Here is a 12046-nt window from a genome sequence, read left to right as displayed (position 1 = left end):
CCTCCAAGCTCGATGGACAATTGTCAGAGGTCCTGCCAAAATGTTTGATGTAGAGTCGCTTCAATCCGTCATCATGACGTGCATCATTCTTCACAACATGATTGTGGAAGATGAGTACGATTATGATGCCATTGATGAATATGAGCCAGACAAGATGAACAATTCCAGAACACAAATATATTGTGCTCATGACGCCACCGAAGAACCCGTGCAACACGAGCCATTAGAAAGGGATGGACGTTACAATGAAAGGCTCATTCAACGATATACTGCACTTCAAAGGCCATATATGCACAATGCCTGGCAAATTGACTTGATAGAGTACCAGTGGAATTGAAACAAGCTCAAGATACTTAGGTTCATTTAGTGTGTTTGTTTTTATTTGGTGTGTTTTTTTTAGTTCATTTAGTGAGTTTTTTATTATTTGGTATGTTTATGTCATTTGCATAAAGATTCTCTCAGTATAAATAAATTACCAAATTAAATAAATTTACTCTCACTTTAAATAAAGTACTAAATTCAATAAATTGGAAACAACATAAGGTACTCTATTCAATAAATAATAAATTACAACCCAAAGTGATTGGAAAATTATGGGCTCCGATTACAAAAAATACTCTATTCATCATCACTTAACCAATTTGTGGTGCTAGGATGATCTTCTTTTGTCGTACTAGGACCATCTCCTCTTGCTCTTGCTTTTCTTGCACGCCTCCTTCGCACTACGTGACACACCCCGATCTAGATCAGGGCATGCTGGCCGTCACGTGGAAGTGACGTAACCATGTGCACAATGCGGAAGCTAATAAAATAATAATATAAATAGTACGAATAAATAAAAACTAGCTTTACACAAGGTAATAATGAACAAGTGCAAGCGTAAGTGTGAACGCTAGGTTCAGAGCATGAAAGCCTAATGCAGTCCAGAAGAAAACGACACAACAAAAGCACACCTGAAGGTGGTCCTACACTGGTGGTGGTTTGTCAGATATGTCGGGAAAATCTTCAGGGAAGCCACCAAACGTGCTAGCCAACTAGAACCTGAAGGGGTGCAAAACAAAAGCGTGAATGGGCAAAAACAAAGCTTTTCGAAAACCATTTAATAAATAAGTTCTAACCCCTCGCTGTAAAACCTGTATACTTCCCAGAAAATAACATATATATACAAGTCATGCTCAGGAATATGCTATGCCAAAACCTCAAAGTAAAATGCAAGTGCTCAGGTAATATCGCATCAATATCATATAATCTGTCAGCCGGAGTCACCTAATGTGACTTGTACGGCTGAATCTAGAGCTCAAATCTCCGTCTCACTAACTAGACCTGCACACGAGTCGGAACCACCTAAAGTGGTCTGTACGACAGGCCTGGGTGTAATATATATATATACGAGCTACGATCACGTGAAGGCTGGGCGAATAATCGCGGGTCACCTACGAGTCGGAACCACCTAAAGTGGTCTGTACGATAGGACTGTGCACCTAACTTGGATCCAAGCTGAGCGTGTGGTGCGGGAGGTGAACATCACGTGAATGACTGTGCCCAACTCTGGGCGGGAACACTAACACTGGGGGTGCAGGTTATGAGCTCTCTATGCATCTCAAATCACTACTGAATGTAAACATAAATCACAACTCACCTGGCACTTACCTGTGCGTCCGCAGCACCAAACATACACACACATATATATATATATACACACACACACAATTAACAATGCATAAACAACGGCAAACTGTAGGCATGGCATATAAACGAACAAACGTTCTAAATCAATTTCTAGGAAAAGTATAAGTATATAGGTATATACGGAAAACCAAAAGCCCACTCACTGGTATGTGGAAGGGTCGTAACCCCCTTGCCTCAAGTGACCACGCTCGTCCTCAGGATAGGTATCACCTATATGCGAAACAACTATAAAAACGTTAATTTTAAAGCACATAACCAACCTTAAGAAATAACTTCTCATACAATGCTCAAATGGGGTGTATGAATACACCAACGTGATCTACTCAACCTCAGGAACATCCCCATATTTTTAGAAAAAATTTTCACCGCCGCACGTGCCCCTACGCGCCGGCCAAGGCACGGCCACACGCGCAGGCACGTGCCTGGCACGCTGACGGCGTCAGTTAACGCCGTCAGGAATATTCCGTTAACTTTAACGGATTCCGTCAACGGCGTTAGGAATATTCCGTCGTCTTCTCCGGCGAGGCTCCGGCGCCGTCGCCGGCGCCAAAAAATCAGGAAAAACTTCAAATCGTCCTATCTTCTTCATTTTTCAACCAAATTTCATAAAATTGGTACCAAATTGAAGCTTACAACGAGAGGAACAAAATCATACCACTTTCAAGTGCTAAAATCCACGAAATCTCGCCGGGAAAATACCCCCAACTCCGACCAACCTCGAAACTCGCGATTTCGACGTCCAAAACCTTCAAAGGAACCACCCCGAGCCTCCTAAGGACCTCACCAAGCTTCCTACAAGCTTGAAATTTCCAAAAACATAAGAATTTACGTGTGCATGAACAGTGCCAAAAATCGGGTATCCCGAGTTCGACGTGAAAACGAAGGTATCCTTACCTGAAATGGGTATGGTTGAACTCCTACGGACCTCACGAGCATGGATATGTACTTTGTTTCTTCGATCTGTGAAGATTACAAGGGTTTTGGGGTGTGTCCGTACAAGGGATATGAAAATGGGAAGGGAAATGGCACGGGACAGGTGCAAGGATAGGGGAAAGGGTGAGGGAAAAATATGGGAAAGTGTGTGTGTGGTCCACAACCAGCCACACCAAACTCAAAACAACCACACAACGTAAAAATCACACTAGGGGCAAAATCATCTTTTCACGCGTACGTTTTAAAATTTTAGGAACGGGCTGTCACACTACGTCCGCTTTCTCCAACTTCCAAAAATATTTATAATTTGGAAACTTCCCTTCTAAAGGCGTGTTCATAATGTCACGATCTCGTTGAGCTATTCTTTCTTCTCTAACCTGTTCCCTTTCTTGCCTAAGTAGCTCTCTTTCTCTCTCATTAGCTTGAAATGCTCTCTCAACAGCTACAACTTTTGCCTCCTCTCTAGCCTTATCAACCTCAAATTTCGCCATTTCCCGCGCCAAAGTCAATTCACCTTGTGAGCAAGTTCTTCCATATAGTTTGCATAATCATTCTTGGAAGCACTCTCTTTTCTCTTTGAAGCCTTTTTACCTTGAGGCCTAATTGGATAACGGGTCGACCCCGATGCTTGTTCAGGGGGGGCGTTTCGGGCACTTCTTCTGCGTCATCTTCATGAACATGCGAGCCATGATCGGGTGTAGAGAGTAAAGGGGTGCTGTTCATGAAAACTTCTGGACCGACAGACACAACTTTGAATTTAGGACAATCTTTGACAATATTCCAACATTCCCACCAGTTGAATGATTTGTTTTTGCTTTTGGTTTTGGCATTATACCAAACTTGTGCTTGAAGTTCCTACGCAATGCGGGAGAAGAAATAATTATAATGAAAGTAGGTAGCAAATATATAATACAAACAAATTATTATAATGAAAGTAGGTAACAAATAAATAATACAAACAAATAATTATAATAAAAGTAGGTAACAAATAAATAATACAAACAAATAAGTAGAATCAAAGTAGCTAACAAATAAATAATATAAACAAATAATTATAATGTAAATTTGGGTATAGTACAAACAAATAAATAATATATTGTTACCTAATCCACTAAATTTTCCCACTTCGAAGATTACTACTAGCTTGTGCCAAGGCGTCTCTCCATGTACTAAACGATTGGCTAAGTAATTTCCAACGACTGGACATCGATTCTTTGGTTCTTTTTCCACCAATTTTCTCAAGAAAATTGGTATGAATAAGACTCCACATTTCTCGAAACTGCATCTCATTACCCGTAAGAGGATCATGAGTAACTTCAACCTAGTTAGTACACAACGCAACATCTTCAATAAGTGCAATTCATACCTGCATCAGTAGTCATTTTGTTGGAAAAAAACTAGATTGAAACTTTAAGAGAAAGATAGGAATGTGGTTGAAAGTAGTTGAGAAAATATGAAATTGTGGTGTAAGGTAGAAGATAATGAGAAGGTATTTATAGAAAAGTAAATCATTTTTTTTTATTTTTCAAATTTTTTTTTCGGATTTTTATTAATTTTTTACATTTTTAAAAAAAATTTATTCACTTAATTAATCTCTGTCATTGGATTAAAAAAAATTCCAACACTCCAGATTGTGCCATGTGGCACAACGGTAAGATTTCTGATTTTTAAACTGTTTTTTTTTTTAAATTTATAAAGATGAATAACGTGGACCATTGATCTTAGATCCAACGGTTTAAATAAATAAGGTTTTAAAATTATTATTACCGTTGGAAATCCAACGGTTTAAAACAAATAATCGTTGAGATCCAACGGACGCCGAGGCGCCACATGGCCTCCAACGGTCACTGACGAAGGCCTAGGCATGCGGGCCCCAACGGCTGACGCAAAACAGAAGCAAAATGTGGTTGACGTTAGGGCGACGTCAGCCTTGCATCAAACCCACTCTGGGCTCTCAGGCTGGCAACTCTCCACGAGTCTCTCCCTCGGGCCTGCTCGGGCTCACTCACCAACACACTATGGGCTTCACCACTCGTGCTCTTTGGCTCTGTTCCTGCGCCTATCCCTCGGGTTGGAGCACACAATGTAATGTAAGTACTATAAAGTCTTTTAAAATCATTTAAAATCCTTTAAAATCCTACTACACCCATTAAAATCCTACCGCTCCCCTAAAAAGACTGAAACCATTTGAATCCCTCCCCGAATTCACAACCTCAAGGAATAATGGCGATGGCGCCTCTTCCTCTGGTGAAACATCATCAACTGTCACCTCTATGCTCCAAGTCTTCCCACACCCTCTGTAAACACGAAAAATTCCTGAAACAAGAAACAAGAATACGTGTACAAAATATATTTTTGTGTTTAATGATTTTGGGGTTACAATCTCCAAAACTTGATTTTTGGATTTAAATAATCAGATGAAATAAATCATTTCTGCCAGGTATTGACACGTGTCCTATTTGATGACTTTTCCAATTTATTTCGATTTTTCGTTGAGTCACACGCTACATGTAAAATTTATGTGACACGTGATCGTTGAAATTTTAATTATTGGTCAACATTTATTTCACCGAAATTTTGATGTCAACACCCTCATCCTCAAAAACTGGCAGCTGGGTTCCTCCTTTTTCAGCGGAAGAACTTTCCAAATGCCCCAAACATCGAGAACGGTGATCCGAAGAAGACGAAGAATGCAAGCAGTGGCTTCGTTGGGAGGTTTATTTGGTTGGATTTTCGAAGGAAGCGACACTGGTGAGTCCACCAGGAAGCTTGGAAGCTCAGATGTCTACTCTCTCCGATTCGGAGCTGAGGGAGAAGACGCGCCTCTTTCAAGAACGCGCCAAGCAGGGAGAGTCTTTGGATTCCCTTTTACCTGTCAGTATTATGTTCTTTCATAAATTCTAACATTTTGGTTTTCTCTAACGTAGGAATTAAAACATGGGTTTTGTGTTCTGGATTGTGCTTGTTGCTCAGTCCGAGGATGTTTCTCAGTTGTTGGTTTCCATTTTATAGTTTCTGTTATATATTTTGTTAGAGAATATTATAACTAAAGAAGCCCTCCCATTCCAGGAAGCATTTGCCGTCGTAAGGGAGGCTTCGAAGAGGGTTTTAGGCCTTCGTCCCTTTGATGTCCAACTCATAGGTAGATGTCCTCCACTCCCTTACATACTATCTATCTGAATCTTGTCACTTCGTCCTGTCAAAATAAATGAATGAACATTTAATTCGGCGCCTGCTACGTATGCGTGACATTTCATTTGTTATATTATTGTTGGTATTGGTTGAGATACTCAAATGGAAGAACATTTCTGCTTATATCACCCATTGTCTCAACAGGACGCCTTTTGTTTACTTCTGCTAGGTGCTTAAATATGCGTATTATGCCTTTACTTATCGGATCTTACTTTTTGATCATTTAGGTGGCAATGTTCTTCATAAGGGGGAAATAGCTGAAATGAGAACTGGAGAAGGAAAAACCCTTGTTGCTATCTTACCAACATATTTGAATGCATTAATTGGAAAAGGAGTTCATGTTGTTACTGTCAATGATTATCTGGCCGGGCGGGATTGTGAGTGGGTTGGCCAGGTTCCTCGTTTCCTTGGATTGAAGGTTGGCCTAATCCAACGTATGTCTCCTTCTTATACGTACCCTGCATTCCATTTCCTTCAATCTCCATTTCTATTGGTTTGTATTTCGGATCAAGACTAACTACTAGGAACTTGGAGATTGGTCGATTGAGTACGTCTGCTTCTGCAAGTACTAAGTGCTTCATGCCTCACTTTACCTGCAATTTGCAAGTTTATTCACCACCAGTCTACTTCATTTTAATGCTGTGCCACTTAATGTTTCAAAATTAGATAATGTAAAACCTTTTTAGAGCTTAGTTCTTGGTGATTTATTGTTTATTTGCAAGTATACTGAAACGTTTATTAGCAAGGATATTGAATTTAAAGTGTCGCTGGATATTGTTTTTACATATTGTTTGCTTGCTAATTGAGATTGGAAGAGTTACCGAACAACTGGATGTTACTGTGAGCAGAGAATATGACAAGCGAGCAAAGAAGGGAGAATTATTTATGTGACATCACATATGTTACCAACACTGAGCTTGGTTTTGATTACTTGAGAGATAATCTGGCTATGGAAAGTAATTCTTGTTTTATTTTCTATTTCTGTATTATTTTATTTAGTTGAGTATAATTTCAATCCATTCAAGATATAATTTAACTATATTATTTTGGCTGAATGTATTTCTTGGCATGTACAGAGTGTGGAGGAGCTTGTCTTGAGGAATTTCAATTACTGTGTAATTGATGAGGTTGATTCCATCCTTATTGATGAAGCAAGGACACCTCTCATTATATCTGGACCTGCAGAATAGCCTAGCCATCGGTATTATAAAGCTGCAAAGATTGGTGCAGTATTTGAGCGAGAAATATATTACACTGTAAGACTGCTTTGTATATTTGATGCAGAAGTTTCTCTATCTGGAGGTTTTCATAAATTCCGGAACCCATGAATGATAAAGCAGATCTTATAGTATATTCTTACTGAGGTTTTTGTTGCAGGTGGATGAAAAGATGAAAACAGTTCTGCTCACAGAACAGGGTTATGAAGATTCAGACGAGATTCTTGGTGTAAAAGATCTATATGATCCGTATGATCCGTGAGAACAGTGGGCATCTTATGTTCTGAATGCAATAAAAGCGAAAGAACTCTTTCTTAGAGATGTAAACTTTATCATCCATGGAAAAGGGGTTCTTATTGTTGACGAGTTTACAGGTCGAGTTATGCAGGTGATTATGTTTATTACTAGTATTATATACCAGTGTGTCAGTTCTTACTTACCATCGGACAGAACATATTTCATGTAGACTTTTCTCAACAACTTTGCAATATTGACTATCCTGTGATGATGCCATAGCCTATAACTGAATGATTTGCAATCTTGTGTGCAAAATAAAGTAGTCATGTTGATAATCTGGTGAAAGTGTTTCTCTATCACAGAATTAGATGTATGAAAAATATGGGTGCAAAACTTAGGGTATTTCTTAATCTCTCAAGGGACAGGTTATAGTGGCTTATTATTTATCATTTAGGGGAGGCGATGGAGTGACGGACTTCCCCAAGCAGTTGAAGCAAAAGGTCTGCCCATTCAAAACGAAATTGTGACACTTGCTTCAATTGGCTACCAAAATTTCTTTCTCCAGGTTGGAGCAGTCTATCTCTCATCTGAATAGGTGTCACATTTATGGGAATTTATCCTCTTAAACTTATTTATTTACCTATTACAGTTCCCAAAACTTTGCGGGATGACTGGCACTGCAGGAACTGAAAGCACAGAATTTGAAAGTATATACAAGCTTAAAGTTAAAATTGTTCCCACAAACAAGCCTATGGTTAGAAAGGTATCCTATACTGTTTTATCTTGCCATTATAAAACAGTACTACTAAACTATACAAATGGTACTACTAATATTTACTCGTATTTCCATCTTTTTATAGATATGCATATAAGTGGTTCAGTAATTAGATTTGCTTACCATGTATAAAAAATATAGGTAGATTTGCATAAGAGGGTGATAGTTTTTTTTTATATTTTTTTTAACTATAATTAGTACAATCAAGTTTCTTATCAAATCTTTAATCTCTTTCTGAGGATGAATCTGATGTAGTTTTCAGGGCAACTAAGGGAAAATGGCGAGCTGTTGTAGTAGAGATTTCTAGGATGAACAAGACAGGTCATCCTGTACTTGTTGGTACAACTAGTGTTGAGCAGAGTGACTCATTGTCTGAGCAATTGCAAGAAGTTGGAATTCCCCATGAGGTGTTGTCTCCTCTGTCATTATTTAAGTTCATTACTTACAGATTTTGTACTATTAATTTGTCGAAGACCAACTGGGTGTGAAGTTAATCTTCACTTTATTTTGTTTCTTTTAAATTTGGATAATGTTATTTAGAAACTGTAGAACACCATGTGCTTTGTGAGAGGAAATTTATTATATTTATGATTTCCGGAAGGTTCTCAATGCAAAACCAGAGAATGTGGAGAGGGAAGCAGAAATTGTAGCACAAAATGGTCGTCTAGGGGCAGTGACTATTGTGACCAATATGGCAGGTTGAGGAACTGACATTATCCTTGGTGGGAATGCTGAATTCATGGCAAGGCTGAAGCTACGTGAGATGCTTATGCCAAGATATCATCCGAGCTTCAAGATTATTGTTTTTACTTTCTTTTTCTATAAACATTTACGTCCTTTGCCATCCTGTCTGTATCCTAGTGCTTAACATGTTCGAAACTTGGACTTAACACCTAGGAAACATATTTAGAGTATTTAGAATAACTTGGATTGAAAGAAGAATCGATTTCCACTGATTTTATGTGGGTGTGTTTCATGGGGATTTGTATTCTGACATTTACAATGTTTGATTTTTAAATATCTGCAGGCCGTTTTGTGTTTTCTTCTGTAAGTTATCTAAGGTTAAAGCATACATTTCATACTACCTTTTGTGTTCTTGCAGAGTTGTTAAACTAACAGAAGGTGGTTATGTGTCAGTGAAAAAGCTTCCCCCAAAGAAATCATGGAAGGTATGTTTTTCTTTTTGGTCGTCTGTTACTGGTTTTCACTTACAGGTACAAAAGTTCAGATATGAAAAAATCGCACTGTTCAATGAATTTATTATCTTGAAACTCAAAATGATTTTTTCAGGTTAATGAAAACCTGTTTCCATGCAAACTATCCAATGAAAAGACCAAGTTGGCTGAGGAAGCTGTAAAGTTAGCTGTTGAAACGTGGGGTCAGAGGTCATTAAATGAGCTTGAAGCAGAGGAGCGTTTATCTTATTCCTGTGAAAAGGTGAATCTTTGTCGCTTAGCTGAAGCTTATTCTTGCTATAATAGACTATTAAATCTTTGCATTTGTTAGGGCCCTGCTGAGGACCAAGTCATAGCCAAACTACGGAGTGCCTTTCTAGAAATTGTTAAAGAATATAAGGTCTACACAGAGGAAGAACGAAAGAAGGTCAGTTTTGTTTGGCGAAATAGATTTTCCTCAACTTTCTTAGTGCTGATGTCTTATATTTCTAATTTCTGGCAGGTTGTGTCATCTGGTGGGCTTCATGTCGTGGGGATAGAACGCCATGAATCTCGTCGAGTCGATAATCAGGTTCAAGTCTTGGAAAGATTAGTTATAGTGTCTTCAATTAACTAAACCTCTTTTTAGTTTAAGTTCCTTATTTTCTCAACGTTGGCATGGGAGATTTCCTGCCAAAGAGTATTTCTCAAAATTGATTTCAGTAATTTGTATCTATATAGCTGCGTGGTCGAACTGGAAGGCAGGGGGATCCTGGAAGCTCTCGGTTCTTCTTAAGTCTTGAAGATAACATCTTTCATATATTTGGTGGAGACCGTATTCAGGTTTACACCTTGGTTCTGGGTATCTAATTGCTAATGCTTCTATAGGCCTGCTAAAGAATGATCGGTATTCCAACTTGTAGGGTTTAATGAGAGCTTTTAGAGTTGAGGACCTACCAATTGAGTCCAAGATGCTGACCAAAGCACTAGACGAAGCTCAAAGGAAAGTGGAAAATTATTTCTTTGATATTCGAAAGCAATTATTTGAGTTTGATGAAGTGTTAAACAGCCAGAGAGACCGTGTCTATACGGAAAGAAGACGAGCCCTTGAATCTGACAATCTCCAATCACTTTTAATTGAATATGCTGAACTAACAATGGATGATGTCTTGGAGGTACGTGTGCTAAACAAAATTCTTTTTGATAAATTTGTTCCTATATAGATGCCTTGCATAGTCAATCTATATCTGATTCTTGGGTCTGTTAAATGAAATCAAAATTTGTATGGTGAATAGGCAAATATTGGGTCAGATGCTTCAAAAGAAAGCTGGGATCATGAGAAGCTAATCAAGAAACTTCAACAGTAAGTTGCATCTTCCATTCTCTGTGATCATCAAGAAACTTCAACAGTAAGTTGCGTCTTCATTTCTTTCTAATCCTACCATGAAGTTACAGGAAGCTGAGTTTTTGAACTCTCTTAGAAAACCCAGTACTTATACTAACTGTTGATTGCTGCAACTGCAAGCCTTTTGTTAAGAACATGTATGAACTTTATTTTGGATTACTACTTGCTTGATATCAGTTTTCTGGAAGGCATAAAATTTTGATTATCAATGTTGTTGAACTGCACGTATCAGGATATTATTGAGAGCAAAGCACCAGGCTTGACGAAGGATGCTGAAGGGTTCCTAGTTTTGAGCAATATTGATCGCCTGTGGAAGGAGCATTTACAAGCACTTAAGTTTGTTCAACAAGCAGTCAGTTTACGTGGATATGCTCAGCGGGATCCACTTATCGAATACAAGCTTGAAGGGTATAATCTTTTCTTGGAGATGATGGCACAGATTAGAAGAAATGTTATATATTCCATATACCAGGTGTGCATCAAATTGTCACTTAAAAACTTTTTCATAAGAAACATGTTTGTCAAATATACCTAGTATTCCAATTCTGGTTTTGTTTTTGGTGTCATTATTTCGCAGTTTCAGCCGGTGATGGTAAAGAAGGATGACGACCAAAGAGAGGATAAGAATTCGGGAAAAGTTGTCACAAATGGTAGGAGTAATAATGACCCAACATATCATTTTGGTCCCTGAGATTGTCCACTATCCATTATTTTGATCATTCTGCTAAAAACTCCGTTAAGTGTCCCGGAGCTCTTGGTTGGAAGTTTGAGCAATTTTCAAAGCTTCGTAACTCAATCATTTTTAACCAAATTCGACTCATAATATATCAAAATGAACATAAGAAAGTGTAGAACAAGATTATATCTATTTGGAAGTCCAATAGTTGCCGGAGATAGCTGGAAACTAGCCTGAAAGGTGCGGGAAAATTGGAAAACTCGTGGGAAACTAAGTAAACTTTAAACGTTCATAACTTCTTCAATACTCAACGAAATCGAGTGATATAAAAAACAAAAATCATATTTCTTGACAAGACCAAGAGAATGGTACCTTTCTCGACGGCTAACTCGTCATGGTTTGGTCGGAAAATAGCTTGAAAATGGCTAACTCGACGACCAAGACAGCCACTTTCGAGTCGTTTTTTGGCCAAATCACAACGAGTTAGCCTTTGAGAAAGGTACCATTCTCTTCGTCTTGTCGAGAAGTATGATTTTCATTTTCGAATCACTTGATTTCGTTGAGTATTGAAAAAGTTATGAATGTTTAAAAATTTACCTAATTTTCAGCTTGTTTTATAGTTTTTCAGCCGACCAGTTATCTTTCAGGCTATTTTCCGACCATCTCCGGCAACCATTGGGCTTCCAAATGGGAATAATCTTGTTCTACACTTTCCTATCTTTATTTTGATATATTATGGGTTGAATTTGGTTAAGAAACAATTGAGTT

General features: G+C 38.3%; 1 pseudogene; it reads left to right on the top strand.

Annotated features, from left to right (window-relative positions):
- Positions 1 to 5214: 5214 nt before the first annotated feature.
- Positions 5215 to 12040, top strand: LOC137739908 (protein translocase subunit SecA, chloroplastic-like; annotated as a pseudogene).
- The last annotated feature ends 6 nt before the right edge of the window (positions 12041 to 12046 follow it).

Source organism: Pyrus communis, chromosome 7 (assembly GCF_963583255.1).
Source record: "Pyrus communis chromosome 7, drPyrComm1.1, whole genome shotgun sequence".
Taxonomy (NCBI): domain Eukaryota; kingdom Viridiplantae; phylum Streptophyta; class Magnoliopsida; order Rosales; family Rosaceae; genus Pyrus; species Pyrus communis.
The sequence above is the reverse complement of the archived record's forward strand: the minus strand, read 5'-3'. Positions and strand labels throughout refer to the sequence as shown.